This window comes from Cetorhinus maximus, chromosome 9 (assembly GCF_964194155.1).
Source record: "Cetorhinus maximus chromosome 9, sCetMax3.hap1.1, whole genome shotgun sequence".
Classification (NCBI taxonomy): domain Eukaryota; kingdom Metazoa; phylum Chordata; class Chondrichthyes; order Lamniformes; family Cetorhinidae; genus Cetorhinus; species Cetorhinus maximus.
This window is the reverse complement of record NC_135887.1, coordinates 118,275,128-118,301,116: the sequence shown is the minus strand read 5'-3', so window position 1 is coordinate 118,301,116 and position 25,989 is coordinate 118,275,128. Positions and strand designations below refer to the sequence as shown.

The following is a 25,989-nucleotide window of genomic DNA, read 5'->3' as shown; positions in this document are numbered from 1 at the left end:
CACTTGAACCACTACCTGTAATGGAAAAGATACAGTGGTGCTATTTCAAGAAGAGGAGGGGAGTTTGCTGTTGCGTCCTGGTCAATATCGATCCCTCAAACAAAACCTAAAACCGATTATCTGGTCATTTATCTAATTTATCTCATTGCTGTTTGTAGGAGCTTTCTGTGCACAAATGAGCTGCTGCATTTTAGCCATAGAGACATCACAGCATAGAAGGAGGCCATTTAGTCCAATGTGTACATGCCAGCTCTCTGTAGAGCAATGTAATCAGCACCATTCCACCCCCCCACTCCCCATTTTCTACAATAACAGCGACTGCACTCCAAAAAGTACGTTGAAACATCCAGCTGTCATGAAAGATGCTCTATAAATTCAAGACAGTCTTCTTTTCTGTTTGTACCAGTGAAATGGCTGCTATCCAAGCTGGTAAGACAGGTTTCATACCACCATTTGCCCACTCTATCAGATCCACCTTGGTTCAGTCAGGCCAGCCTCCCTCATAATAACAACTGCCTGAAGTCTTGATCAGCCTGTTGCCAGCTAAGCCTATTTTATCCCTGCTCTTAACTCCACCATTAGGTAAATCCACCATTAGGTCTACTAAATGCAGTTTTATTGAAATAAAGCATCAATTGCTGTCTTATGGCTTTTCTATCAGAGTCTCCATTTGGTTGACTGCCAAAGCTCTCATAACTTCTTTGAATCCTCTTTTCCACCTCTTGTTCCAACAAGGTTTCCTGAAGAGAAATCTGGTCATTTTGGCTCACATTTCTCTCTGTCTCTAATCTTGATGACTTGCATTTAAAAAATGCACCTCAATGCTTCATTCTCTCTGACAGTTATTACTGACATTAACTTTAATCCCAACCAAGTCTGGAGCCCAATAAGACCTCTTGTTCTGATGGAATTATTCCCATTATGTCTCTGAAATTAACTTTGTACAGCTTTGTCTCTTCAGCCTTACCTTTCTAAATACCACCGAGCATCCCCGTGCTGGTACTTTCTATACAGTAATTATAAATGCACTCATTGACTCTCAAATTATCTAACACCTTATAAGTTGGAATAGTTTGCAGCAATTACAAACTATTCTTTTAACTCCTTACCTCCCTAACTTTGCTCATTGGATAATTATCTGCCGTTGTCTAGGGAAACTTCACAGCCTTTCACAAGGTCTGGCACCATTCACTTCTAAACAACCTACCATCATATGGCTTCTCAACATGGTGGTCTAATTTTCTCCCAAATTTCTCTGTCAAGGGAACTGAGGGAAAAGGGGATAGGGTGTGAGAGTGAAGTTGATGTAGAAGAATAGCTATGATCATATTGAATGGTGGAGCAGGCTTGAGGGGCAGAACGCTTCCTCCCACTCCCATTTCTTAGGTTCTTTTGTGCAGTAGATGCCTGACTATTTTCTATTAACTCCTTCATCCCTGCTCTTCCTGATATATATTAATGACCTAGACTTTGGTGCGCAGGGCACAATTTCAAAATTTGCAGATGATACAAAACTTGGAAGTAATGTGAGGAGATAGTGTAGAACTTCAAAAGGGTCTAGACGAATTGATGGAATGAGCAGACAAATGGCAGATGAAATGGCAGAGAAGTGATTCATTTTGGAGAGACAAGATAAAATAAAAGGCACAATTCTAAAGGGGTGCAGGAGCAAAGGGACCTGGGTGAATATGACCTGGGTAAATCATTGAAGGTGACAGGACAAGCTGAGAGAGCGGTTAATAAAGCATACAGTATCCTGGGCTTTATTAATAGGAGCATAAGAGTACAAGAGCAAGGAGGTTATGTTAAACCTGTATAAAATACTCATTCGGCCTCAACTGGAGTATTGCATCCAGTCCTGGGCACCACAGTTTAGGAAAGATGTGAAAGTATTAGAGAGGGTGCAAAAAAGATTCATGAGAATTGTTCCAGGGATGAGGAACTTCAGTTATGAAACTGGGAGTGTTCCCCTTGGAAAAGAGAGGTTGAGAAGAGATTTGCTAGAGGTATTCAAAATCATGAGGGGTCTGGACAGAGTAGATGGGGAGAAACTGTTTCCACTGGTGGAAGGATCAAAAACCATAGAACACAGATTTAATGTTATTGGCAAAAGAAGCAATGGCGACATGAGGAAAAACTTTATTATGCAGCGATTAGTTAGGATCTGGAATGCACTGCATGAGACTGTGGTGGAGGTAGGATCAAACAAGGCACTCAAGAAGGAATTGGATTATCTGAAAAGGAATAATATGTAGGATTGCAGGGAGAAAGTGGGGGTGGCACCAGGTGAAATGCTCTTGCAGAGAGGCAACACAGACACAATGGGCTGAATGGCCTCCTGTGTTGTAATACTTCTATTGTTCAAACTCCAGGGTACCATGCATTCTGCCTTCTTGCTCAAATGATTTCAGTGATACCCTCTAATCATCATTCAATCCTCTTCACCGCTCAGCTGATGATTCACATTCATCAGCATTAATCACTTCCTTCATTTCATACATGCTGATAGTTTCACTCATTCCAGTAGTCTCCTGCTGCTGAATTACTGGGGCCTATTTTGGTCATCAGCTCTAAACAAGTTCTACATGGTTAAGAACTGGGGCTGGATTTTCCCACCGGGTCAGGGAACAGAGGTGAAACCACCACAGGTGAAACAGTCACTCATTGGGATTTTCATGAGGGCACACGTTTAATTGGCATAGATACAGATTCTCTGTCTAATTAAGGGTGGTGAGCAGGCTCTCAAAGCTGCAGGGCCAATCAAATCAAGACCTTCCAGCTTGAGAGGACCAGCAGCCTGCAATAGATGGAAGTAACAGAGAGGGTGCTTCAACATTGAGTCACCCTTTCTCCAAATTGTTAAAACTTTTAAATAAAAAATGTGGGATGGGGAATCCCTGTATAGCACAGCGTGTGACTGCTCTTGCACCCAGGCAGGTTCTAGGCCCCAGGCCTGCTTCTGTGTCCCTGCCTCCTGGCAACCAAACTAGCCCCCACCAATGTGGGAAACTGGAGGCTGACTGGAAAATCCTAGTTGGCCTCCTTTTATTTGTTGTTTGTTGGTTGTGAGTGACTAAGAAACAACTTCAGAGACATAGATATGTTTGAACAGTATAACTGGTTTATTGTATGAACATAACTACTTAGAGAAATACAAGATGACGGGTATTACTCAACCTTAGCCACAAGCTTTGTCTACTAAGCTCCTACTCATATGACTCCTTCTTACATCATCATGTGGGTGGTACTGTTTCTCCAGTCCCACTTATTAAACCTTTGAACGCTGAACATGCTAATACTATATCTGCCCCCAAGTCTTTGTCCAAATATATTTTACATACTATTCCTTCTCTGCCCTAGTCCCTGACTTCATATGTTTAAGAGGTCTGGAGGTTTCAAGACACTCCCTGATCGTGTCCTTGTGGCGCTTCGAAGATCGGTAGTCTCCCCCTGGAATTCTTTGCATTGACTTGGTTGTCAGTTTGATTCTCCACAACTGGTTCTCCCAAATGTATAATGGAAGGTTCTCCTTGAGGAATGAGGATAAGATTTCTCCTACTCCTTCTTATTGTGCCTTCTGGGGTATGGTATGTGTCAAATAAGACTGTTGTTGATCGTTATCCCTTTGGACAATGACACTTTCTCTGCCTAGGTCTCTTATCCAAACTCTTTTATTCAGCCCAGGCAGGTTTCTGGTCAGAGTGAGACAGAAATTACCAACCGCCTCATCGTACACCAGCGGAACATCCATTATGGTGAAGTGTTTCCGTTGTTCGAAGTATATTTTAATGACCCTTCCACCGAGATGCTGCTGTGGCCAACCTTGCATGCAGTACTGATGGATGTGGATGCAGTCCTCATCCTGCATTTGCTCTTGGCATACCTGTTGTAGCTTTTTGGAGCTCGCTGGCAATTATGTTGCCACAACCTGGGAATGGGACTCGACCTCGTCGACCAGATTAACATCCTGTGTTGCGGGATGGTCGACTTTGGCCCTGAACAATGTGTCTGCAATCCTTTGTAGCTTGCCCAGGACATACACTGCCTCATAAAATTGCAAGTGGAATCTCTGGATTCTAGGGGGGGCATTCTGGTGAGTTCCTTTTCATTCAACAATGAGACTAACAGTTTGTGGTCTGTCTTGATGACTACTTTCAGCCCAATGATATAGTCGGAGAATTTTTCACAAGCCCACTTTCCTGTGGGAGCCTCCTTCTCTATAACTGCATGCCTCATTTCTGTGTCATATAGTGCCCAAGACATGTAATTAAAGGCTGGTTGGCAACACCCATCCAGTTGCCCTTGAAACAACTGCCCTTAGTCCTGTAGATGAGGCATCACCTGCGATTGTGGTCAGTAGGGATGGGTCATAGTGATCCATGATATCTGGTGACAGCAGTAGGTTTTTAATCTGTCGGAATGCTTGCTCTTGGTCTGCATACCATCACCATGCTTGGGCCATCTTCAATAAGTATCTCAAGGGCTGTGTGACTTGCGCTTGGTTTGGCTGGAATTTTGCCAGCTGACTTACCATACCCAGGAATCGTTGAAGATCTGGAATGGACACAGGGTTGGAAATTGACCGATGGCCCTTGTTTTTTGTGGGTCCTCCATCATGCCTTTCTTGCTCACAATGTGGCCTAAAAGTCAAATCGACGTTTTAGGGAATTCACACTTATTGCTAAGTGTCAGCCCTGCTTCCTGCAAGTGGTTCAAGACGACTTTAGTTTCAGGTCATGTTCTTTGGCAGTTGCTCTGTGCACAAGCACATCATTCATGTGGCAGATTATACCTGTCAGACCTTGCAAGATGGTAGACATTATATGCTGAAAAATTTTGGGTGCCAAGGTTATGCCAAACAATTAAAGCAAAATCTGCTAAGGTGGGTAATAAAAGTTGTCAATAATTTAGATTTTTCATCCAACGGTACCTGCCAAAATCCGCTGTTGGCATCAAGTTTCCTGAACACTTTACTCTTGTAGAGCTTGCTCAAGCTGGCATCCACTGAGGACATCAGCTGGATTTCCCTTGCCACAGCCTTGTTGAGATGAGTCAGGTCGACACAGATGCGAAGGAACCCATTTGGTTTAGGAACCAGAACCACCCCAGAGCACCATTCTGTCGGCTTAGTGATGGGGGAAATGACTCCCCTCTTCATCATCTCGTCAAGTTGCAATTGGACCTGTTTCATGACTGGATGCAGTATCTTCCTCGGTGTGGGAAGACAGGCAGGTTTAGTGTCTTTGCTCAGAGTTATGCTGTATTCAGTCTTCAGTCACCCCAGCCAAGTGAATAGTTTTGGAAAATCCTTTTAGAAATCAGACCCAGATCCTTGGTGGTTGATCCCCTCGATCTTTTGGGTGAGGTTGAGGTCGACACAGGCCATTTAACTCAGAAGAGAGAATTCTTGGTAGTGAAGCACATATAAGCCCATATCAGTTTGTTCTTATATTGGAGCATTGCTTGCAATGTACCTTTGACCTGGAGCTTGATTCTTCCTGGGACCATATAATTGGGCTGTAGAAGGCTTCAGGCGTTGTTTTACTAGCCATGAGGTACCTGCACTACCCGCAGGAGTCTACCATGCTGGCAGCTATCAGCTCATGTCACAACTCCACCAGTTAATCCTCCGCTTCTGGCATGAAGAGGACATTTCCCGAGATCTCAAGAATGTGACCATCATTACTGCCCACAAGAAGGGGGACAAACCTGATTGTGAAAATAATGGGGGGATTTCCCTCCTGTCCATTGCGGGTAAGATCCTGGCCTGCATCCTTCTGAACTGTCTTCATCCAGTCGCTCAGGAGATCCTCCCAGAAACCCAATGTGGCTTCTGACCATCCTGGATGCGGACATGGTCTTAGTGGCTAGATAAATCCAGGAAAAATGTCGGGAGCAAAATCAAGAATTGCTCCTCGCCTTCATCAACCTGACCAAGGCATTTGATTCTTTAAATAGGAGCTCTCTGGATCGTCCTCCAACGCTTTGGTTGCCCATTGAAGTTTGTCACCATCCTAAGACTCCAGGATGACAACATGGCCGCCACCGTCCTGAGTGGAGGATCTAAATCTGACACGTTTCACATCCGGACCAGGGTCAAACAAGGTTGTGTGATCACCGCCACCTTGTTCACCGTTTACCTGACTGTCATTGTCCACCTCATCTAAGATGACCTACCACCTGGTATCAGCATTCAGTATCATCTGGACGGGTAGCTCTTCAACCTTGGTTGCTTCTGGGCAAAAACAAAGCTCACAACCATGGACATCCAAGACCTTCAATTTGCAGATGACTGCTGTGTGATGGCTCACTCTGTACAGGACATGGAAAGGATGCTTGACCTCTTCAACACCTCGTATGAGAGGCTTGGCCTGTCTTTAAACATAATCAAGATAAAGGTCCTTCACCAACCTTCCCTGGGCCAGTTGAGCAGCCCCCGCACCATCCATATAGATGGGGTGGCTCTGGAGTATATGCAGCACTTCCCTTATCTCAGCAGCCACCTCTCCCAAGGGACTACCATTGATGAGAAAGTCCAATACCAAATCAACTGTGCTAATGCTGCCTTTTTCAAGCTACGTCAATGTGTCTTTGACAACAGGAACCTTTGAAAGTCAACAAAGGTTCTGGTTTATAAGGCCGTTGTGTTGACCACCCCTCCTCTACTGCAGTGAAACATGGCCTGTCTACCGATGCCACATTAAGATATTTAAGAGCTTCCATCAGTGTTGCTTGCATTGAATCCTGGGGATCAAATGGGAGGACCACCAGACTAACGCGAGTATCCTCCATGAAGCTGCATCTAGCAGTATTGAAGCCCTGCTCCTGTGGAGCCAACTCCGATGGACAGGCCATTGCATCCGGGTGCCCAAAATCTGTCTCGCTCGGCAGGTTCTCTTCTCACAGCCAACTCTCAAAGGGCAGCCAAAGGAAAAAGTATAAGCATATGCTCAAGGTCGCCCTAAAGCATGGGGTCATTAATACCACTGACTGGAAGGAGAATGCTGCCGATTGCTCGGCATGGCACCAGTAGTCCATCAAGGCGCAAGCCATTTTGAAGCTCAGCGACGCGACAGCGAGGCAGAATGCTGGCGGCAGAGGAAGGAGAAGAAAGCCAACCCGACTGCAATTTCCACTCCCCTGTGCAACAACGTGCCCCCATTGTGGAAGAATACGTAGATCCAGAATTGGCCTCCTCAGTCATCTGAAGCCTCACCATGCCACCGCCAACGCTGATGGCTAGCCATCATTCTTTATCGGACAGGTCTGTTTCACTTGCTCCTGTATCCAATTTGAAATTAATGATGTGTCCATTAACATTTGTTAACATTAACATTAACATGTCTGCATTTCAGAAGTATATCTTAGATCTTTGTTCTCGCCTAGGAAGCATTATTGTTCCTCTTGTTGGTGAGACTCCTGTATTTCATTGATGACCTTCTGTGCAAAGATTCTCTGGTGATCCTCTGTGCATCTAGAGGTTTTAGTTTTACACATCTTTTCAAAGTGTCCCAACCTTTTACTATGAAAACATCCTGCAGTGCCTGCAGGACACTGTTCACTTTTTGGGCTTTTTGGCACCACAGCATTGGCATGGTTTATTGGCATCTTGAGCTTTTGTTCCATGAGGTATTTTTTTGCCCTGGGGTGTCTTTGTCGTTCTTTTGGTTAACAAGCTGTACTGTCATTGCGGGGTTTTTCTGAACCATGATTTATCTTCCCCTCTTAGTATGGCTCTGTTTTGCTGACGGACCTCTGATTGTCTGACTAACTGTATCACTTCCTCCAAAGTTAAGTCTTCTTTGGATTGCAGTAGGTCAGAAAGGGTGTCATTGGTTACTCCGACTAAGATGCGATCTCGTATCAGCTCAGATTTAAGATCACCATATTCACAACCTTCAGCCAGTCAATATAGGTCATTCATAAAGTTATCTACTGATTCACCAGGTTTCTGGACACTTTGTTAAACTTGGCTCTTGTTACTCCTTAGGTTAAAATAATTATCAAAAGCTTTTAAGACCTCTTCAAAATTGTCTGATGTTTCATTAATGCCTTGTCTTGCTATCACATCATCAGCAATTGCTCCAATAGAGTACAATAATGTATTGACTTGTTCAGCCTCTGAATTACTGTTTAATCCAGGTGCAACTCTAAATCTTAATTTTGTGTCTGATCTGGCCCTTCCATGTGCCCAAATCTGGGTGAATTTGGAATCCATAGCTGTTTTAACCTCTTAGGAGGTTTCCTGAATTTTTTAAACTCCTGTTACAGTTTTCCTGTGGTACCCGCTGCAGTCGCTGAACCTTTTTGGTAGCCGTTCCTAAACTTTGCAGAATTTCTAAAATAATCGCTGGAAATAATTATTGAGATCAGTCATTGTTTTCAACCCTTTGGTAAATTATTTTGAGCAGTTGATTATTATTTATTTATTTACTTTTCAATTGCTGCCGCGTGGTCGCCATGTGTAATGGTGTCGACTGCGGACTCAGGCTGTGGGGTGTTAAAAATGTAATTTCTCCCAGTGCTGCCTGCTTACTGTGCCATTAATTTGAAACCTTTAAGCCTTTTTCAAGGTTTGCTCACCCTTCCTTGATTGTCCCCAGGTTCTTTGACTCTGCTGCTGGATTGGGCTATGGTGTTGCCCTTAGCAAGCTGACTAGTTGATTTCTTCTCTGCCACTCAGCCTCCACTTCATTTCTGGAGCTCTTTTGGCGATTTTCAACTGTCTTACCGAAGTCTTCAGTTTTGGCGCTTTTTTTCTCAGGTCAGACTTGCAAACTTTTTGAAAGTTGATTTTCAGAGACTCCACTGCTGCCACCATGTTGTACGTTGGTTGTGACTGGCTAAGGAACAATTGCGGAGACATAGATATGTCTGAACAATAACTGGTTTGTTGTATGAACATAACTATTTTCAGATATACAAGACTATAGTAATGACTCAGTTTAAGCTGTGAGCTTTCTCCTACTAGTCTCTTAGTCATGTGACTCCTTCTTACATCATCATGTGGGGGGTACCATTTCTCCAGTCCCACATATTAACCCTTTCAGTCCTGAACACCCTAATACTATATAATTGGCCTTGATAAGGCCTTTAAGGAACCTAATCGACTCCCCGCCACAAAAAATAGTTGACACCCGGAATAGTGTTGGGAAACCAGTGTGTTGATTGGCACCAGTAATTTTGGGCCCCATCCATCTCCATTTCCTACACCCGCCGCTCCTGACAGAGTCTGAAAATTCAGCCCCCTGGTGCGTTTCCTACCTGAAAGGGAGTACTCAATTGTACGGTGGTGTCCATATGCTTAATTTCTTCCAACACCACATGCGTATGGGGAAGGAAGTTTGATTGTAAGTCATACTTAAAGGAATAGGGACAATTAAAGGGAAATGCCATAACAAGGGGACAGATTTCAGAATTCCTTCAGAAAGTTTCAAGAAGCATTTCAACCCATTAGCCTTTGCCAAGGTATAAGGAATAAGAAGTGATGTTTGGGAAGGAAACCAGGGGCAGAAAGGGATCTGCTGTCAAGTGATGGAGCAGCCCAGCACCTGATGCTGGTTGCTGAAGTAGAGTTGGTGCTATATGAGGAGCTTGCATGGAGGGTTATACTCTGTACCACACTGTAGTACTACCCTCATAGGTCAGCAGTGCAACAGGCCTGCAAGGAAGTACTGCCAGGTTAGCTGTCACATGTGCAACCCCTATTCAGCATGGTAGTCAAGGTGTCCTTACAGCAGATAGTAAAGATCATCAAACCAGACCTTGAGAAGACTGTGCCCCCACCATTACCCTTGCTTGGTTGAGTATGTCAGGACCTGCTGAAATGTTTGGTGTCACTTTGCCTGGTATCTAGCTCTTGGCTTGCTTCCTTTATTGCATGCTTTAACCTCGTAAAGCATGACATGCTGTGTTTGGAGTGGTTAGTCAGACACTTACATGTTGCACTGACAGCATATTGGGTCCCTCAGCGCAGCTTTCTTGGGAAAGGTCTCACCCATGTGTTCAAAACCCTCTATCTCTCCCTGTCTCTGTTACTTCCTCCAGCCCGACAACCCTCTTAAGATCCCTGCGCTCCTCCAATTCTGGTCTCTTGCGCATACCCAATTTTAATGACTACACCATTGGTGGCTGTGCCTTTAGCTGTCAAGACACTTAAGCTCTGGAATTCCCTCTTTAAACCTCTTCACCTCTCTCTCTTTATTTAAGATCCTCCTTAAAACCTACCTCTTCACCTGTCCTGATATTTCCTTACTTGCTTGGTGTCAATTTTTGTTTGGTAATGACCCTTATTGAAACATATAAAATTCTGAGGGAGCTTGAAGGGTAGATGCTGAGTTTCCCCTTGTGGGAGAATTTAGAACTAGGAGGCACAGTTTAAATATACGGGACCTCCCATTTAAGACGGAGATGAGAAGGATTTTTTTTTTCTCAGATGGTTAATTTCTGGAATTCTCTACACCAGAGAGTAGTGGAAGCTGAATCATTGGATATATTCAAGGCTGAGTTATACAGATTTTGATTTACAAGGGAGTCGAGGGTTATGGGGGCAGGCAGCAAAGTGGAGATAGGGCTACAATCAGCCAAGATCTCACGGACTGGTGGAGCAGGTTCAAGGAGCCAAATGGCCTACATGTGCTCCTATTTCTTACATTCTGTAATGCACATTGGGACATTTTACTGCATTAAAGGTGCTACATAAATGAAAGTTTAGTTGTTGATAATGACCTGACAATCTGATTTGAGTGATGTTGGCTGGGAGATAAATATTGGCCAAGACACTAGGGATAGCTTCCCTGATCTTTTTCAAAATATTGCTATGGGATCTTTTATACTTAGAAGAGCAAACGGCCCTCAGTTTAACCGAAAGATGCAACTCCACAAGTGCAGCACTCCCTCAGCGCACTGGGCATGTTAGCCTAGATTTTGTGCTCAAGTCTCTGGAGTGGGACTTGAACCCATGGCCTTACTGATTCAGAGGTGAGTATACTACCCACTGAGCCATGGTAGACATACCATCAGAAATGGCCCATGTGACATACCCACACCCATCCTGTTGCCTTTCCACGGATTGCGATCTTAACCTCTTCTGAACAGATGAGACAACACCAACCAGAAGGCACTGGGATGTTTCTTTAATTGGACGCTAATGACATCTGGGGCTTGAGCATGGAAGCAGCTGTGGCTTCATCGCCATGGCAACCTAGCAGTGGATGAGCTGAAACCAGAAGAGCCCCATAAAGGTATGTGTATTTTTTTTGGTTTACTTGTTGGCCACAGGAACAGGAGTACTCTTCTGGAACCCAATAAGGAAACTATGGAATGAAGAAGGGAGTGGTACTTAGGGAGGTCAAGGGCATGGGACTAGGGGAGGGTGAGGGGCATGGGACTGAGGGAGGGTAAGGGGAGTGGAACTGAGGGAGGTTAAGGGGAGTGAAACTGAGGAAGGGTTAAGAAATTGGAGATGAGGCAGTCTGACCGGGGATCGGACTGAGGGAGGGTGATGGGAATTGGACTGGGGGACGGTGAGGGGTTTGAGGTTCATTTCCATTGCCCCCCAAAAAAGAATATAGCTCAAATTCGCATGCAATGGGCTGTTGTGCTGGGATTTGGACGAGACACCACAGGCTAAGGTGCAGACCACAGAGATGAAGATGAAACAGAGCAAGCAACCATTAAGGACAAGAGACAAAAGTAAGAGCTACATTTATATATCCTTTCATGACCTCAGGACATCCAAAAGTGCTTACAGCCAATGAAGAACCCCTTGAAGTGTAGTTACCGTTCTAAAGTAGTAAGTGTAGAGCCATTTTGTGATATAAAATCAAAGTGCTGGAAGACTCAGCAGGTCTAGCAGCACCTGTGGAGAAAGAAACAGAGTTAATGTTTCGAGTCCGTATGACTCTTCATTGGAACTTTGTGTTCCGAAGAAGGGTCATATTGGACTTGAAACATTAAATCTGTTTCTCTTTCCACAGGTGCTGCTAGACCTGCTGAGTTTTTCCAGCACTTTGTTTTTATTTCAGATCTCCAGCATCCAAGTATTTTGCTTTTATTTTAGAGTCATTTTGTGAGCCTGCTAGGTCCAACAAGCAGCAATGAGATAATAGGCAGATAATCTGTTTTTGCGATGTTGGCTGAGGGTTAAATTGCATCCGGAATTTTGGGTTGAACTCCTCATTTCTTCATCAAAGAAGCTCCCGTGGGATATTTTACATTCACCGAAGAATGCAGAAAATGCCTTGATTTAATGTCCCGTCTGAAGGGGGACACCTCCAACAGTTCAGTGCTCCCTAAGTGGAGTGAGTAATTGGAATCACAATCTTCTGAATCAGAGGTGAGAATGCTATCACTATTGCCAAGGATTATACCTAAAGGTTGAGAACCCATGCCATTGTGACTTGTCTTGGGATGTACACTTTGGTGCATATAGACTGCAGCTATTGCCCTAAGCCTGACAACTGCAGTTTAAGTTTCAGTCTTATTAATGCTGTCTACTGCCCAGGAGAGAGCTTATGCAAATTTGCAGAGCTCCTCTTTCAGCCTGCTGCCCTGCCTCCACCTAAAATCCTGTGGATAGGTCCCGTCTCCTTTCCTTCAGTTCTTCCACATTGCATTTAATTAACTGCACTCTAATAGCATTGTGAATACCTTAAAATAAAAGCAAAATACTGCGGGTGCTGGAAACCTGAAATAAAGTTTCGAAGAAGAGTCATTTTGGCCTTGAAATGTTAACTCTGTTCCTCTCTTCACAGCTGTTGCCAGACCTGCTGAGTTTTTCCCAGCATTTTTCTGTTTTTATCCATGAGTACCTTGTCTTCTGTATGGAGGTGGTGGCATAACGGTATTGTCACTGGACTAGTAATCCAGAGACTCAGGGTAATGCTCTGGGGACCTGAGTGTGAATCCCATCATGGCAGATGGGGGAATTCGAATTCAATAAAAAAAAAATCTGGAATTAGAAGTCTGATTAAAGTCTCATAAAAACCCATCTGGTTCATTCATGTCCCTTTAGGGAAGGAAATCTGCTGTCCTTACCTGGTCTGGCCTACATGTGATTCTTGTGGTTGACTCTTAAAATGCCCGCTGAATTTAGGGATGGGCAATAAATGCTGGCCTAGCCAACGACGCCCACGTCCCATGAACGAATCGGAAAAAAAAGAATAATGGATACCTGACAGTGATTACAAGGCAGTAATTTGATTAGGGGGTTCCTTGCGAGAGTGTGAGAGAAGGCTTGAGTGGTTTATAGCTGTCATCTCAATCCCAAGATCAGGTTACAATCTTGAAAAAAATTATCCCAAGTTTTTGTTATTGTTTACATACTGTGGAGGTTTCATTTTACCCATGGGTTCAATTCTGTTTCTGTGCCAATGGCAGTAGGTGTGGACTCCAATTCTTTGCCCCCTCCATTTGTGATGACGCTCAAAAAAAAGTTCACATCATTGCTGCAAGGTTAACCAAGAAATAATCTTCAGGCAACTTCTCAGAAATTCGATGTATCTTAGTCACGGATAAAACAGCGACATAACCAAATTGTGTCTATATAGACTGAGGTTTTATTGTCTTTTTTCTTTACACATTTGTTTTAAAATCATTTCTTCTTTGCAGCAAATTTGTCCTAAAGCTCTTGAACTGTGTTTGGAAAGGATGGCACTGCTGCCTCAATGATTACTCTGGTTGCTATGGTGGCATCTGTATAGGAAGCAACGGTGACATGCATCATGGCACAGATGCCCAAACAAATAAATGGAGGGAGGTAAAACATTGTGTATCAACAGTGGCGGAGATTAATTTGGGGATATTTTTTATGAATCTCACTGAGTTAAAGAGTATTTTCTTGTGTAAACTGCATGCTGTTTTGGGATTGGATGTGGGATTTTCCAAGGTATGAATTTCGGCAGTTTCTTTGAAAAAAAAATGATGCTGATCGAGGTGAGTGATTTGACATTTGGGAAGTTGAAAACTTCTTATTTTAAGCATCCAGAGCCCCCCAGAGTATCTTCATAAACAGTCCCAGGGTGTATTTAACATAGATCACTGGAAACAAGGCTTCTGGGAACTTTCAAACATTCATTAACTATATACAACTATGTACAGGGATAGGTAAGCACAAGGATCCTTCCAGAAGCTTTTCTTTCTGAGTTCCTGTGATAGATGATCTGACATCGCTGATGAGATATATTAGCTATTAGCATAATAGCTATTAGCCCTTTATACTATACCACTATCAGTACATCCAGGTCAGGTGTAGAAAAGCTAGCTGCAGGCTCAATCTCCCTCTAAATCTACTGCCTTAAGATGCACATTTGGAAAACCTGAGGTCCTCTGCAGACTGGCTCATGATTACCTTCTACTCTCCTAGAGACTAGAGTAAGGAATTGTGCTGGTGGTGAGAAAGTGGCAGCTGTTAACTCGAGCCGTTACACTCTTCCATTTTGTCCAGTCCTCTTGTGACCCATGCATACTAGCAGCACTCAGAATCTTGCTTGCTGACTCGCCCTTCTGCCTCCACAGAACAGCTACAGCGCAGAAGGAGGCCATTCAGCCCATCGTGTCTGCGCTGGCTCTCCGAATAAGCAATTTGCCTAGTGCCATTCTCCATGTTCTATGTAGCCTCACTGTTTGGATATTGTATCTCGCTTACTGTAACATATTCATGTTGCCTGGCTAACGTATTTCACCATAACACAGTTATTTTGGTGGTCTAACATATCTCATTGACTAGAACACAGCCCCAGTTCTTGGCTAACGTATCTAATTTACTGTAACACATTCCAATGCTCGGCTGTCATATCTCACTTACTATAACATTGGCGTATTACTGGGCAAACCACGCCTCACTTACTGTAACACAGCACTAATGCCTGGCTAATGTATCTCAATTATTACTCTCAACTCTGAGTCAGAAAATTTTGGGTTCAAGTCCCACATGAACAAAGAACAAGCAAAATGTCCATCCCTAACACAAGAGTCAAAATAATTAACGCAAATAATGACTTGAGCACAAAAATCTAGGCTGAAACTTCAGTGTAGTACTGAGGGAGTGTGGCACTGTCAGAGATGTCACCTTTTGGATGAGATATTAAAACAAAGGCTCATCTGTTCTCTCAGGTAGAAATAAAATATCCCTTGGGACTATTCAAAGAAGGGCAGGGGAGTTCCCCCCAACCCCCGGTATCCTAGCCAACATTTATCCCTCAACCAACATTGTAAAGCAGATTAAAGCAAAAAACTGCGGATGTTGGAAATCCAAAACAAAAACAAAAATAAAAACACCTGGAAAAACTCAACAGGTCTGACAGCATCTGCGGAGAGGAATACAGTTAATGTTTCAAGTCCGTATGACTCTTCAACAGAACTAAGGAAAAATAGAAGAGAGGTGAAGTATAAACTGGCTTAAGGGGGCGTGGGACAGGTAGAGCTGGATAGAGGGCCAGTGATAGGTGGAGATAACCAAAAGATGTCACAGACAAAAGGACAAAGAAGTGTTGACAGTGGTGATTTTAGCTAAGAAATGTGCTAATAGGTGACATTAAGGGTAGAAAGCAGGACGAGCAAGGTACAGATAGCCCTAGTGGGGGTGGGGTGGGGGGAAGGGATCAAAATAGGCTAAAAGGTAGAGTCAAAATAATGGATGGAAATACAATTAAAAATAATGGAAATAGGTGGGAAAAGAAAAATATATATAAATTATTGGAAAAAAGGGGGATTGGAAAGGCGGGGGGGATGTGATTTGGAGCATCCTGATATAGTGAAAGGAGCTATATAAATGCAAGTTCTTTCTTTACTATACCACAGCTTCACCTTTTCTTCACTGACAGGATGTGAGCATTACTAACAAAACCACGGCCTGAATTTCACCCTTAGGGTGCGTCCGAAGTTGGCGCAGCCGGAAGTGGATGTAAAATCCACTCCCAGCTGAGTTCGCACTGTGAACGCGATCTTACGCTGGGTGGCCAAGTAAGGCCTACCCAGTGTGAAACACAACCGCCAGATATGTTTTCCATGTGTGGGGGTGGGAATGCGTTGGGCACTGGATCCAATGTGAGGTGTTCAAAAACGGAAGAGGCAGCTCCCTGCAGGCTGCCAGGAGATGTGGGGGAGGCTGAGGTAACGGTTTTGAAGCAATCCAAGAAGTGTCCTTGTGTGCAGTCATGGCCTCAGCACCTGGTGGTCATGGAAGGTGGGAGGCAAGTCGGGTGGGCAATCTGTGTCCCCCCCTCCCCCCGTTTCTCAGGTGAGTGCCTGGGAGTGCTGGTCAAGGAGGTCAGTGCCAGGCGGCATATCTTAATGTCCAGGGATGGAAAGAGAAGGCTGCCGCACCTGACCAAGAACACCTGGAAAGAGGTCGCCGCCCAGGTCAGTGGGCACGATGTGGTGGGAGTGCGGTGGGGGAGCCAGAAAAGCACCTTCAGGGAGACGGAGCAATAATGAGGTTTTCTATTTTTCCCTGTCAGGCGAAGAGCAGCCATAATGCTGCAGAGCACCCGCAGAACGGGTGGAGAAGCCAAATCTGTGCATCCTCATGAAGCACGAAAGCGATGCACTGGAGCTGGAATGCCACTGGCCAGCTCGCTCCTCCGGTCGTGGTGAGGTAGGGGCCTCGGGTGAAGATAATAGTGCAGGTGACAGATGTGTGTGTTGTGGGTACTGGAACCATAACAGGCTCCTCTCATCAGGAACTGAACTGTCGTAGCCAGACAGCCCATTGAAGCTCTGATGCAGGTAGCATCATGCAGATGTGAGAGATGGATGAGGCACCTAGTCTCCCTGCTGGGTGCCTGTCCATCAATGGTGAGCAAGGAGATTTGAATGCACCTCACGCTGGCAAATGAGCTGCCTGTCATCTCTGTTGGCTTCTCTCAGGGCGCTCTGGACGAGGGCACCAGCTCCTCCGCCCCTCTGTCAGTGTCCACTGCATCTGATGATGCCACGACGACTGAGGATTGACCAGCCATGAGGCTGGATGCACCCTCCCAGGTGGGCCCTGGTTAGGCTCCGGCGGCCAGAGGACGACCGCCAAGGCCATCAGGGCCACCAGGACAGCAGAGTCAGCAGGCTGCCTCCAACGCCACTGTCAGCGACGGGGGGGGTGGGGGGGGCACCAAGACACGGCACCCGCAGATGTAAGTTGAGGCACCTTGAGCGCAACAGGAACATGTCACAGGTGACATTATTTACGTTAATTATTTTGACGCCTGTGATGGGGTGGACACTTTGTTTGTTCATGTGAAGTAACATAAATATTTATTTGACTAAAATGGGCTGAGTTGGCTGGATGGTTTGAATAGGTGCCGGATGCAGCACAGGCTTGTAAAAGTTTGGCGTTGTGTGGTGCTGGTGTAATGAGTTGGGTTCTCATTTATTGATTGTTAGCAAAGGAGACATTGCCATTGGCTTGACAAGGCATCAATGCCGAAGGTTTGCTGGATCAAAGCATTCCTGCTGTCCCTGCCTCCATGAACGTTCCTGCCCTCTGCCTCGAGGTCCTCATCCTGCGCTTCCCCAGGCTCTTCCTCACTTGAGTCATCCTCCATGGCCTGTGGAGCTGCCTCGCTTTCCTCAGCCTCCAGTGGGTCCCCTCTTGACAGAGTCAGGGTATGCAGGAGCCACGAACAGCCTTGGTACCTGTGAGTGCTGCAAGATGTAAGCATCGTGTGAGCTCCCAGGGTAACGGGCACAAACTCGGAGAATCTGTGTACTTTGGTCACAGTCGGTCTGAACATTGAGTGAGTGGAGCCACTTTCTGTTTACGAAAGCTCCCGGCTCACCTGCTGGCGCCTTGATGGCCACGTGAGTGCATCTATTACACCCTGGACACGGGGGAACCCAGCCATCACAGTGAAGCCTCGTGCTCTCTCCGCCTGGCTTGCCTCGTCTGTCCGGTAGTGGATGAACGTGCGGACGTGTCTAAAGATAACGTCAGTCATGAGTTTGACACAACTATGTGCAGCTGATTGAGAAATGCTGCACAGATAACCCCACTGAGCCCTGAAATGAACCAGAGGCATAGATGTTGAGGCCAATGTGACCTTTCAAAGCCACCGGCATGGGGTGTCCACCCACGCAGTTGGACGTGATTTCCGGACCTATGATGTGACATATTGCTGTCACTGTCCCTAGAGAGGTGGAGCCTCCTGTGGCACTGGACCTTGGATATCTGGAGGTGGTTGGAGCGCTGCCTGAACACTCTAGACTCTGGGTAGTGGCGTCTTCTGCATGCCCTCCCACCTTGGTCTCCCTGCTGGCCCTGCACCAACTGAGCCCCATGCCTCTCCTCTTAAAGGTCTGTCCCTGGGACGCTGCCCACGGTCACCTGGCCTCCTCTCCCTCCTGCCCCCTCTCTTCCCCTTCAGAGGAGGTTCCACCAGCAGGATACACTATACCCATTTGATGGGATGCAGAGGACCAGTGCCTTGAAAATGAAGGAACACTGTGCTCAGGGGAGGTCCACGACTATAAAACTCCACCCCTAAGATACTCAGGGGAACCTTCCAGGGAAGATGAGGAGCTGAGATGCTGAAAGGCAGGCTTGACAATCAGACGAGATGCAAAGAAACTTTGGGAAAACTCTGTACTCACACAGCAACCAACAGGCAATGACAGAGAAAGTGCTGCTGCCCTGGGGGCCTTTTATCCTGCCTGTGGATGAAGAAATGATTTAAACGTGATTTCCGCCCACCCGTTTTGCCCATGTGACGAGCTAAAAATTGTATGGACAACGTAAAATCGTGGCCAATAGGCTTTTTAATGACCTTAATTGGCTCTTTAAGTATTGGCGGTGCCCCTCCGACTCTCGCGCATGCCCAGCGACCTCAATATTGCGCGCGTATGCGCCTGGCGTCATTGCGCACAGTTTTACATGCATTCGGGTCGGGCGTGGGCCTGACCTCAGAACGCAAGATTCAGGCCCAGCATTTATTTTCTGTACCTAGTCGCCCTTGAGAAGGAGATGGTGAGCCACACTCTTGGATCCAATTGAATGGTTTGTCAGGCCACCTCAGATCCAGCCACATTGCTGTGGGCCTGGGGTCACAGCATACTCTGACAACAAAAAGCAACACGTGTTTTTAAAAAAAAAAATTAAACTACTTTTACCACTTTGCCGTGATCACCTCAAAAGGCTAGGTTCAGGATTAAGATACATGTTGTCTCATCCTTTGAACATCCTGAAAGGATTATGTATATCTCTTCTGTAAATTCAGTACCGCACTCAGAACCACCAGCAACATTAATAAACAGTAATATTTATCTGGGCTGTAGTGTTGTTAAGAATTCATTACAGCATTATGTGATATGGTGCTGAAACAGGAGACTTTCCTTTGTGTAAGGATGATAAAGTTTAGCCACTTGTGAACCCTGGGCCTGATAAAAGTGGTATCTGTCGTGGAGCTTCATTTTTCACTGGGCCATCTGCATTCATTCAAGGGAAGCTGGGCCTTTTCTGAGCACTCGTTAATCAGCGAGAGGCTGATAGAACTTTCCCTTGATGAGTAAGGAAAGACAAAAGAAACCGAGATGTTAATTTACTCCATCCGGGGTCAAATGCCAATCCTGGCATAAACAAAACAACTGAGAAGGCAGTATACAGAAGCATTGAGATCACATGTGTGTTTAAAGAACCACTGCCCCATTTGTTATTATCTATGTTGTTATCATTTATTTGTCGTTCTTTTAGCTGATGAGTAAATCATTCTGAACATTGCTATTTTTCTCTTCATTTCGTTCTGACACTGTTTTTCTATGCTTATCATTTGTTTGGGCTGAATCCTTTTCATGAAGGCACATTGCTCTCCATGTTCCTTTTAATAGTTTTTGTTATTCATGGTAATGGATCCATCTACTTCACGGTTGTTTTTTCTTGCATTGCACGTGTGAGTAAATTGCTTTCACTGCCTCAAAGTTTTGCTTTCTCTGTAATCACTCGATAGCGACTTGTGTTTCTTTGTACGTTTACCCATTTGTATCTCGTATACATTTAATTCATTCTCAACAAAGCCTTCAATGTAGTAAAATGTCCCCAAGACACCTCATAGGAGCGATTACCAAACAAAACTTGACACCGGGCCACTTGAAAAGAGATATTAGGACAGATGACCAAAAGTTTGGTCAAAGAAGAGGTAGGTTTTAAGAAGCATCCTAAAGGATAAGAGAGGGGTAGAGAGGTGGAGAGGTTTAGGGAGGGGATTCCAGAGCTTAGGGTCCGGGCAGCTGAAGGCATGGACATCAGTGGTGGAGAGGTGAAAATCAGGAACGTGAAACAGCTCAGAGATCTTTAGTGGAGGGGAGGGTGCGCGGATTGTCGGGGGGATGTGGTTGCAGGGCTGAAGATTACAGAGCTAGGAAAGAGTGAGATCACAGAGGAATTTGAATACAAGGAGGAGAATTTTAAAATTGAGGCATGGCTTAACCGGGGACCAATGTTACTCAGTGCACATGTGAGTTAATTGCTTTCACTGGCTCAAAGTTTTCCTTTAAATCCAAACAGGTACCTCTATTTCAAAAACAAAAAATGCTGGAAAAACTCAGCAGGCCTGGCAGCATCTGGGGACAGAGAACCAGAATTAACATTTCAAGCCAGTATGACTCTTCTTCAGAGCATCTGGTGCATCTGTTTGATTGTATGGTGAACAGCCCAAGCAATTTAGATATTTAATGATCGTGCAAGCCTTTTGTAGGTATTAAAGTTTTGGTGAAAACTCTTCATCAAAGTTGTGATAATTGGAGAAAGGGGTCAGGTACAATAATGTCAATATCTCCACTATTACATCACTGAACAATATCCCCATCGATCAAGATTTTCCTAATCCCTACTGACTAGACTGTCTGGTAAATGAAAAATACATGACTCAACATTAATTTTGTTTTACTAAACTGCTAGACAGTTTGTGAGGAGTCTGCTCACTGATAAGATAACAGTGGATGACCTGAGCATCATCGAACAATTTGCAATTACGGAATATCCGAAGGTGCACTCAATAAACACCAAGCACCATTAAGGGATTAGAATCTCACTGATAGAACTCCTGATTAAGTAAACGGAAAGTGGTGGTTCACACTAAATCAGTGTCTTAGTGGGCTATTATTCTTGCAATTATGTCAGGCTTTACCAAGCTCCATACTGATCCAGCATAATTTTTGCAACCATGAGCTCAATGTTAAAAGGTTAGTCCTCAATTGACAGCTTTCCATTAACCACCTTTCTACAGGGGTCATTAGAAAGTTGATTATTTCTGTGTTAAAAAAGCTATTCACTCACGCAGTAATTGTGAACGCCACATAATCTTTGAGAGATAGAAGATCTGATATTCAAATCAAATTATTAACTGAATAAGAACAGACCATTTATTTAAGACCTTTTTCAAATCTTAAGGCAGGCACGGTCATTTAACTGAATCGTTTTGAATGCTGGTTGGTGTGAGCCTCCTGCCAAATATGACTCCAGGTGCCCTGAAGGAGCAGATTTGAGCCAGTTACAAGACTGGCAGGGGCCTCAACTGGGTTCTGCGATGTTGGGGGGGCTGGCTGGGTGTAGGAAATCCTGGACCTCCAGCATAGGCCCACAGCCAACCAGGAGGAGCACACCACAAAATACAAACATTTACAAACATCTTTGGACCTTCTCCCAGGGGCCTCTAGCAATCCCATTAATCAGTGGTGCCTTTAACCAGTGGTCCCTTTAGCTAGCGGTCCCAATTAACTTGCAGTCCCTTTAAACAGCAGTCCCTTTATTCAGTGGTCCCTTTAACCAGTGGTCCCTTTATCTGGTTGCCCCTTTAACTAGCGGTCCCATTTACCAATAGTCCCTTTAAGAATTGCTGCTCTAGACCAAACAGATCCATTCAGAGTTTATGTGTTGTAAACTTTGCCGAGTTGCTGCTGCATAAGGTTGGCTTATATTCCCTTGAAATAGAAGAAGAGGCGATCTACTTGAGATGGTTTGGATGATCGGAGGATTTGTTAGGGTAGATAGAGGTAAATTATTTCCACTGGTGGGGTACTCCAGAACAAGGGGGCAAACCTTAAAATTGGAGCCAGGCCATTGAAGGGTGATGTCAGGAATCACTTCTTCACACAGAGGGTAGTAGAAATCTGGAACGTTCGCCCCCAAAAGACTGGTGAGGTGGGGGCTCAATTGAAAATGTCAAAAATGAGATTCAAAGAGTTTTGTTAGGCAAGAGTCTTAATGGTTATGGAACAAAATGGGATAGATGGAGTTAGGATACAGATTAGCCATGATCTAATTGAATGGCAGAGCAGGTTAGAGGGGCTAAATTGTCTCCTCCTGTTCCTATGATTCTATGTTTCTATGAAGTGCAGTTTGCCGAATGCATATTTAACAACGGGAAAAAAAATCATTAAATAGAAATCACATATTTAATGTAGGGTTTGGTATATTTTATATTTTTAAATATGGGAGTTGATTTAGTTGAAGTTTTACATATTTTATTGGGTTAAAGTTAACTTTTTATCTATTTAGACATCTTATAAATACTCCTCTTAGTCAGTGGGCTGATCAATGATGTGAGGTGCTTAAACAGGATATTAACTCATCTGACTTGAGTGGGGGGAAAAGCCTTTCTAACATCATCACACAGTTGAGAGTTACAGAACGTTTCTTGCTGCACTCCAGGCTCACCATGGTGTACCATGCAATGATTTCACCCGCTGACACACTGAAAGTGCAGTGTAAGCGGAGACAAGAGGCAGCTGGCTAGGCTGGTTTGCATTGGCGAGGGGCTTGGTTTGGGAGTGGACAGTTCCTGTGCGAGCTGCTGACTATGTTTCAAACAGCGGGAAGAGCTACTACTGTAAAGAGAAGAGAATATTAATAGCGCACATCAATCACAAGCTGCTGGGTTGCTGAGGTGAGAGCAGAGGGCGAGGAATAGTTCAAGAATTTCTGCCATGAATTTTGTGTGTTTGTTACATTTTCTCAATGAAAGCTGCTGACAGGGAGCCAGTTCTCTCCTTCGCTTGCACTCTCCCTTCTTCGCGTTTTTAAAGGAATCATATCTCTCAGATTTGTTTTTTTATGACCCCTATTACGAAATATCATTTCAGGCCTAGGATTTTTGGACTAGAGTCAGGTTAACAACTGACTTCTGGTTTCTTTCAAGAATCCAGGGTCTCCATTACCTCTTCTGGACTGTGTTTTTTTAATGCTGTATTTCATTATTTTGTTATTTTTTGTTGCCAGCTGTACTTTTCCCCCTCATCTTGCTGACATTTTCCAATTTATTTCCAAAATACAGTAGTGAGTAACTGGCATCTGTTCACAGATTGAGTTATGATGAATTCAGTGAGACAGTAACACAAATGAAGAGCAGGGAAATTTAAAACTCAAATAAAAGTTGCGCAGGGTTACATGTTTTATGGACACTAAAGATATTTGTCTTCAGTTTCAAACAGTAATATGTCAAGATTCACCAAGTCACAGCCGCTAAAACTGCGAGAGCACAAACACCAGCATGGACTAGTTGGGCCGAATGGCTTGTTTCTGTCCTGTTCATTCATGTAAAAAAAAACAGTTCATTGAGAGGATGGGAGCACTAAATTATCAGGACCATTATTGCGGCTGAGCTTTCACCATGTTACTTAAACTAATAGTCGCTGCACACTAAAAACATCTGCAAGATATTTTTCATCACTTATCCAGGAAATTGAAGGTCTCTCAGGACAATCCCTCTATCCTCAGCAGGAGAGTCGCAGGGCTTATGTTCCTTCCAAAGTGCTCAGGATTAAATCGTAGCTTCCATTGAAGTCAACTGGGAGGCCACTAGATGGAGCACATTGCAGCGGCGGAACACCAGCCCGATTTTAACTCTGTCAAGGTGGGTGGTGGGCTTTTGAAGGGGTTAAAATCTTGCCCGTGTCTCAAGGAGCGTTGGATCGATCGCACCTTTGCCAAAACAAGGCTGTTCAGAGAGGGGCCGCAGCCCTGCCCTCCAAGCGTGGAGGTGGACAGGCAAATTCGAAAAGGGAAATAGAACGAGGCGTAAAACGTGTTCAAAACCGAAGCCACTCTCACTTTCGTCTTCCTGCGTAGAAAATATACGGGCAATTTTAAACAAGTCCGCGCCCATTAAGAAACCCACAGGGACAGATGGAATGGCGGATTTACACCCCGCCCAACATCATTCTCTATTGACTTCAGTGGGGTGTAGAATCGGGTCATTTGTTCATTCTACCATGCCATCCTACTGGTTGGTTTAAAATCGCCTCTTTGTGCTGCAGGAGCCCATTAAGCCCTTTGCGCTTGCGTCTGACCTATCTCATTGCAGGAGCTAATTAACCCGATGTTCCTGCTTTTGCTCTGTATAGCCTAAAGATCCAAACCTCCACCTTCTCAAAGGCAACTACAGATGGGCGATAAATGCCATCCTTGCCAAAGGCCGCCACAGCCTTTTTTTAATTAAAAAAAAAATCCTTTCATGTTTTCTTTTTCAGAATACTGATTGAAATCCCTTTTAAATAACATTGTGTCCTCTGCCTCAGCAGGCACTTGGGCTAAAAGATTCAATGTTCAAATAATATTCCACGTGAATAAAAGTAATCTCCAAATTCTCCCCGCTCCCAATCATTCATTTCATTTTCACGGTGAGTTTCTAAACATTTCGCAGTTTCAACAAGACTCCTATTGGGCCTCTCCTTAACCTTTTCTCTTTCAGTTTGAGAAAGCCTCAACCAAACATTCATACTTTTTTTTATAACAATAAGTTCTCATTCCTGGTGTTATTCCAGTGAACCTTCACTGTACCCTTTCCATGGCCTTAACATATTTCCTATAATGGGGTGTCAGAACATAATCCTGCCAGCTGACAGATTTCGCTATCTGTAAACTCACTGTTAAAGATTTATGTACCTGTTTCAGGTCTCTTGTGAAGGAACAAGAGTCAAATAATATGGAATTAATACAGGATTATTAGGTTAAAAGTTACTTTGGGTAAACTCACAGTGAAACATTTTTTTAACAGGAGTCAAAACTAGCTATCAAACACATGGGCCTGAGCTTCCTCAGAGTGACATACAGAGTCAGACTGCCACACCGCTCCTGCTTTTATAGCTTAAAAAATTTCCTATCATTTCTCGCCCGACCTTGCGACTAAGGCCAGGCGAGAGCTATGCAGGGCAGTGCACTCCCGGGGCCTTCTGTCGAGGGCTTCAGTGTCGGATGTGAGGAGGCCACGTTCCCCTTTTTTACGGCACAGGCTGCCGTTAATCAGGTAGGCCACTTTCAAGCCAGGGAGAAGGTGGGTTGGTCAGGTAAATGATTAGAATTTGGGGAGGGGCGGAGGATTTAGGCACTCGGTTGGGGGGGAGGGGGGGGTGGGGTTGGTGGAGGATGTTGGGCATTTGGTTGGGGGGTGGGGGGGGGCGGTCTGTCACTCAATGGGGTGGAGGGGGAATGCCACCAGTCAGGGAAGGGGAGGTCGGGGTGGAGGCCAGCAGTTGTGGAGGAAGAGGGTCAGGCAGTCAGTGGTGCAGGAGGTCAGGTCAGGTTGGGCCTGAGGGGATAGTCAGGGGCTGGGGAGAGTCCCTGGGGGGGGGGGGGGGGGGGGGGGGCGCCCATATGTGGGGTAGAAAAGGAGTGGGGGGAGTCCCATGGTAGGTGGGTGGTCAGGGGTGTGGCTGAGTCCTATGGTGGGGGAATAGTCAGGGAGTCCCATGGATGGTTGGCGTGGGTCTGTATAATAGTTACCCAGAAGCTAGAAATGATTTTAATATTCTTCTAAATTTTTCTGGGTAACTATTGATGCAAGATAGTTGGAACCATCTGAAGTTTACGATTTAATTTATATTTTCAGATGGCTCCCAGTGCAGGGCAATTGCCTGTTGGACGTTTGCACTTCCCAGGCAATTGCCATGCAAACCTTACCTGGGAACTTTTGGAGGGTGTTCCCCAGCACACCTTTGGGTCACCCCCCAGATACATTGCCCTGGAGCTCGGAAGTTGCAGCCCAATATGGTTAACTCGCTTCACAA

At 44.9% G+C, this 25,989-nt stretch overlaps 1 long non-coding RNA gene across 1 annotated transcript in view; it reads right to left on the bottom strand.

Moving 5' to 3' along the window:
* Positions 1 to 25,989, bottom strand: part of LOC144684967 (uncharacterized) — a 72,044-nt gene that overhangs the window by 12,023 nt on the left and 34,032 nt on the right. The window lies entirely within an intron of this gene.